The 5,940-nt window shown below is 45.7% G+C and overlaps 1 non-coding gene across 1 annotated transcript; it reads left to right on the top strand.

Moving 5' to 3' along the window:
- Nucleotides 1-792: 792 nt before the first annotated feature.
- On the top strand, nucleotides 793-898 carry LOC138581596 (U6 spliceosomal RNA). Its single transcript, XR_011304657.1, has one exon. It is a non-coding gene; the product is annotated as a U6 spliceosomal RNA (small nuclear RNA).
- The last annotated feature ends 5,042 nt before the right edge of the window (nucleotides 899-5,940 follow it).

Below are 5,940 nucleotides of genomic sequence, written 5' to 3'. Positions count from 1 at the left end.
GGCTGTTTCTTGGTCTTTCATTGTTGTACAGCTGGGGCCTGCCCCACATAAAATCAAAAGTCTATTGCAAACAGTGAACGACAGGGAAACTTAAATTAAACAATCCACACAGGTTTGTAAGCCGATCCAGCTAGGAGTCAAACCTACATTAGCTCCTGGTGCTGTTCTGGTGGGCCTTTCTGAAGCAGGAGCAACTACAATGCCTGCTGACCCGATTGGCTAACACACAAGGCTCCCACACTGGGGCAGTTGATAAAACAGGGTGACTGGCAGCCAATGCACGTTGTAAGAGAATTCCAGGACCTACCAAAGGAAGCCAAACCCAGTGGGAATTAACAGTCAACATCACTGACTGAAACCAGCAGCCAAAAGAAAGCTTAAATCGGATTCAATAGGCATCACTTGCTTGAAAGCGGCCATCCGGAGCTCTCAAACTGAACATGGCCCCCAAGCAAACCCTCACAGGCACCCTGTATTTTCTCTGGCTTGTGGGACTATTGTGATGTGTTCAGGCACACAGCACCCAGGCATCATGAAGGGAGGTGCCACTTTGCATGCAGCCTGGACCATGATCCTTTTCACCTGCATTGCAATAGTCAAGCAAGCAAAACCTTTCTGTTTGGGCCAAACCAGCACTGGGGAAACTTGGATCCTGGGTGTCTGTCTCTTCGTGTCGCACCAGCCTCAGGAATGAATAGTTTCCGGCCAAAGGTTTGGCATTATAAATCAGCCTATGTCAAAAGGCGGTAGATCCGGTGGGTTTTATATACTGGCCAGTTCACCCCCAAGTTTGTGCTTGCTTTGGCAGCACATATACTAAAATTAGACTGATACAGATTAGCATGACCCCTGCCTGCGCAAGGATGACACGCAAATTCGTGAAGCGTTCCATATTTTTAGACACATGGAGGACATTAGAGACAAACATAGAAAGAATTCTGCACGCTGCAGGGAACTTATGTGTCTGGAAAAACTAACTTATAGGCATGTTTGGAATTACATAGGGCCCAATCATTTGTGCCTTCTTGCCAGTAAATATAAAATACAAGAGAGAGAGATGCATGGCAAGAGAAAACGACATAGAGGGAGATATACAGCAAAGGGGACACGATGGGAGTAGAAGGATGTGGAATACGAACTTAAAGGGAAGGGAGAAAAAGAATGTAATATGGAGGGATTGGGCAGATCGGGAAGTGAGAGGAAGGGGGAGATGGAAAGGGAGAGAGAAGGAGAGCGATAAAGAGAGATACAGAAGGAGAGAGATAGAGAGTGAGAGACAGAGATGAGTAGTAGGGAGGCAAAGAGACTGTAGGGCAGATAAAGGGAATGGTTATGGGGAGTGGCAGGTGCAAAAGAGAGATGAACAATAGCAAGCATGAGATACAGAGTGCAGAAACGCTTGCCCTAGTGTAAAACCGCTGCCGGCACTGAATTCATTTTTACTAACGTTGAATTCATTTTACTAACGTTACAAATATGTGCCGGCAGCAGCTTAACAACATTGCAAGCCGCCGCCGGCACATATTTGCAACGTTAGTAAAACGAATTTGGTGCTGCCGGCGTCAGCTGCTTGCTTACCTTCCCTAATTTAGAGCCGCTGCTGTGCCGGCACTGAATTCATTATACTAACATACTTGCTAACCCTACAGATTTAGGTAGTAGGCTACTGCTTTTTAAGCAGTCCTACCGCCTACAGATTTCAGTGACAGATCCTACTGCTTTTTACAGTGGCAGGTAATTTATGTGACTCTAAGGCAGGCTGCAGGACATAGCATGCAACACATTAGTCTGTCTGTACAGTGGGCTGGTAGGTGATTACTTTGATTGGACTCAGACCAATCCAGTGACCTGACAGCTATGTGACTCTTCCCTGCACTCTGGCTGGGACAGGCCTTAGGTGAACCACTAACAAAGGCAAGTTGCAGAGCGTAACACAATCACACCGCATCTGCCTATCAGATTGAGGGGGATATCAGTTTCCATGCCCTTCAGTGTTCAACTTGCAATACATATTTACTGCCTGGGCTGTTGCTACAGAGCAGTGGCAAACGTTACCGACCAGCTCCGTGTGATTACCTTCTGTGAATGTTAACTTACCATTCAGAATTATACATTTTTAACATATGAACATCTTTGCATGTTGTACTTTTTGATGGGTTGTGTATTTTAGAATGCTTCAATGGGGCCAACAATGTATGTATTGTAGTTTCCTGTGATGCCATCATTGTTATGCAAATTATTATTTTTGAAACTTGAACATTTCTACATCTTTTTGGTTACGGAATGTTGGCAACTGTACTAACGTTACAAATATGTGCCGGCGGCAGCTTAACAACATTACAAGCCGCCGCCGGCACATATTTGCAATGTTAGTAAAACGAATTTGGTGCTGCCGTCGGCGGCGGCTTGCTTTCCAAAGCCACCGCCGGCACCAAATTCATTTTACTACATTGCAAATATGTGCCGGCGGCAGCTTAACAACATTCCAAGCCGCCGCCGGCACATATTTGCAATGTTAGTAAAACGAATTTGGTGCTGCCGTCGGCGGCGGTTTGCTTTCCAAAGCCGCCGCCGGCACCAAATTCATTTTACTACATTGCAAATATGTGCCGGCGGCAGCTTAACAACATTACAAGCCGCCGCCGGCACATATTTGCAATGTTAGTAAAACGAATTTGGTGCTGCCGTCGGCGGCGGCTTGCTTTCCAAAGCCACCGCCGGCATCAATTTAATTTTACTACATTGCAAATATGTGCCGGCGGCAGCTTAACAACATTGCAAGCCGCCGCCGGCACATATTTGCAATGTTAGTAAAACGAATTTGGTGCTGCCGTCGGCGGCGGCTTGCTTTCCAAAGCCGCCGCCGGCACCAAATTCATTTTACTACATTGCAAATATGTGCCGGCGGCAGCTTAACAACATTGCAAGCCGCCGCCGGCACATATTTGCAACGTTAGTAAAAGGAATTTGCTGCTGCCACAGGGTTGAACCATCGGCTTGGAACTGGTCAAGAAGTTTTTGGAGAGCCCCATTCCTCCAGACTGGGTCTTTGCCACCTGCCGGGACCCAGAAGGACCGAAAGCACAGGTTCGGAGGAAACTGCTTTTGCTCATAGAAATGTCATTTTAAGATAAGATGCCTTGCATTACCATAGCGATATAGCTCGCATTGCCATTGTAGCTGTGCCAGTCCGAGGTCTGTCTGCGTGGTCACTTTTACTGCGTCATGGAGAGAAAAGGTGCAGAGAATTCTCTTTGCCAGTGTGCCCTCATAGGTTGAGTGGTGGCGTAAGGCAACTGGTAAACAACTAACATCATAATGAGACAAAATTCTGTAATTGTATTTACGGGCCGTAGACCTTTATTATATACAACAAGGATTTTAACAAATCCAAAATACTCAGATGCGCGCTGGCACTACGAGGTCAGGGGGAGATGTGCTAATGCGCAAGCGTAATTGCTTACAGTCCAAAGGCACAGGCTGCCGTCGGTGGCGGCTTGCTTTCCAAAGCCGCCGCCGGCACCAAATTCATTTTACTACATTGCAAATATGTGCCGGCGGCAGCTTAACAACATTGCAAGCCGCCGCCGGCACATATTTGCAACGTTAGTAAAATTAATTCAGCGCCGGAGGCGGTAATGTGCTCAATGCAGGATAATTTCAGGAACCTGCAATCCTTCCAGTAACGCGCACCCACCCACGCCGACGGTGGCAGTGCACCCACCCGACACCCGCTCAAGTCCACCGGTCCACTCTACTGACTAGACTCACCTGTAGAAGAATTCACTGGCGGCCTGGCCTTCTTCAGTGAGGTGGATGCCTGGAGAACAGGAGGTCTAACTGGAGCAGGAGGAGCAGCCAGCAAAGCACGAGTTTCACACGTGCAAATAAATCAAAATGAAGGGCAACACAAGCATTGCAGCACGCTGCAGCCATGCCCCCTCCTCCTCTGATTGGTCAACGGCGAGAGGTCACAAGAGATTGACATAGGTCGCTGGCCAATCACCAGCGGTCGCTCTTGCGACCTCTGGCGACCCCCAAATGACGTCCCTGGTGGTTTGTCTCCTTCTCTTGTGCGCTTGAATCTACGTCTTCTAACCAACACCCTGGCCTGTTCGTTGGTGAGTAACAGCAGAGATTTGTTGTGGATAGGTGAGCACAGGAAGATTCGCCTCAGGATGCATAGGTGGAAGAAGCAGGTTCTTGACACGGAGTTGATGTGTTGGGAGAGGGATAGATTTGAGTCCAGTGTGCATCCGAGGTTTTTCACAGAGGTGGATGTTGCCATTGAGGATACTTTCCAACCCTATCATGGCAAGAACTGGTCAAGATATTTACAAAAGTTAGTGTTATAACGAATACTTTCACACAGAGATTCCAACTTTATGGGATCTTTGCTATTATGACTGCATTTGTTACATTTCAGAACACGTTGCCAATTTTCCTGAGCATTTGGGGCTGAAGATTCCCCAGCATCAAAACATACTTCATAGTCCTTTTTTTAATTCCCCCGTTTCAGGGTTTGATGTCTTTTTGTTAAAGATCAATGTATGGATTTTATAGTCTGTTCTCAGCTTGAAGCAAAAGATCCTACATTCATAAGGGATTTTAATTTAAAATATAAAAAAAGGATGTTTTGCTATATTTTGGGTGTGGAAGTGTTTCTTTGGAATCCAAGAACTGAACAGAACAGAATATGGTTGCCACTACGAATTCGTAAGATTTTACTATGTCAACAATAGAAAATAAGGGCACCCATGATTGCGTGTACCCCTTTTGGGTTTACACATACCTGAATAAGTTATAACAAGGCATGTGGACAGGTACTGAGATGTGAACAAGACGGCACAAGAGTGCAAGAGACTCGTTATGTGTCCAGCTAGACAGAATTTTTGTCATAGGTCATAGCTGCATTGTAATGCAAGAGACTCGTTAGATGTCCAGCTAGATCGGATCTATTGTCATAGCGCATAACTGCATTCTAATGGCAGGGATGTTAATGTTCTGCTTTTTGTTTAGTCTAGTATAGGGAGGCGAATGCGTGCGGCAGTGCGGACGTACCTGCGGCTGAAATTCCATAAACATGGAGTGTGACAGATTTAAATGCATTGGCTATATTCTAACAAATGCCTTAGTGCACTAGCTACAGTCAGCATTCACCTAGAATTACTGCACTGGCTACATTCTACCTTCATCTAGATTCAAAGCACTGGCTACATTCTACATGCACCTAGATTCAGCACATTGGCTACTTCTACATGCTCCTACATTTAATGCACTAGCTATATTCTACTCAGTTCTTCTAAATGCAACATATTGGATAACCTACACAATTCTTTTAAGTGTGATACATGTGCTAACCTACACATCTTTCTATGAGCAATACATGGGCTAACCTATGCAATTCCTCTAAGAGCAATACATGGTCTGACCTACACAATTCTTCTAAGCGCAATGTAATGTATTTATTTATTGTATTTATAGAGCGCACTAGGCCCAGAGGCATCAAGGCGCCGAGAGGCCGAGACCGGTGTAGAGGAGGTTCCCGAGTGAGGCCGGCACTCCAGTCGCCCATTTTGAAGTACCAGGAATGTTCACACCGAGATATGTGACGTATGATGAGCAAATTAAACAGCAGAGAGCCGCAGTAGGGCTCTGCCCAGTGTCTTTCAGAACAATATTACCTATAATACCAATAACCAGACAACCATGGAAAGTAAGTTATCCATTGAGAAAACCCTACCAGCAAATGAAACGAAATGAAGATTGCTTAAACATTGTCCCGGAAGTAACTCAAAAGGCCTTAATTAAAGATGAATGGTGACATTACGAAGGCCCAGACAGACTCGCAGATGAAAGAAACGATAACCAAAAGATGACACACAGAGACGAAACGCCATGAATAAGGATATTGTGAACCTAGAAGGAAAGACAATGTTG

Source organism: Ambystoma mexicanum, chromosome 3p, assembly GCF_040938575.1.
Source record: "Ambystoma mexicanum isolate Mex_15411 chromosome 3p, UKY_AmexF1_1, whole genome shotgun sequence".
NCBI classification, from domain to species: Eukaryota; Metazoa; Chordata; class Amphibia; order Caudata; family Ambystomatidae; genus Ambystoma; species Ambystoma mexicanum.
Note: the sequence above shows the minus strand (reverse complement) of the source record. Positions and strands in the feature narration are given on the sequence as shown.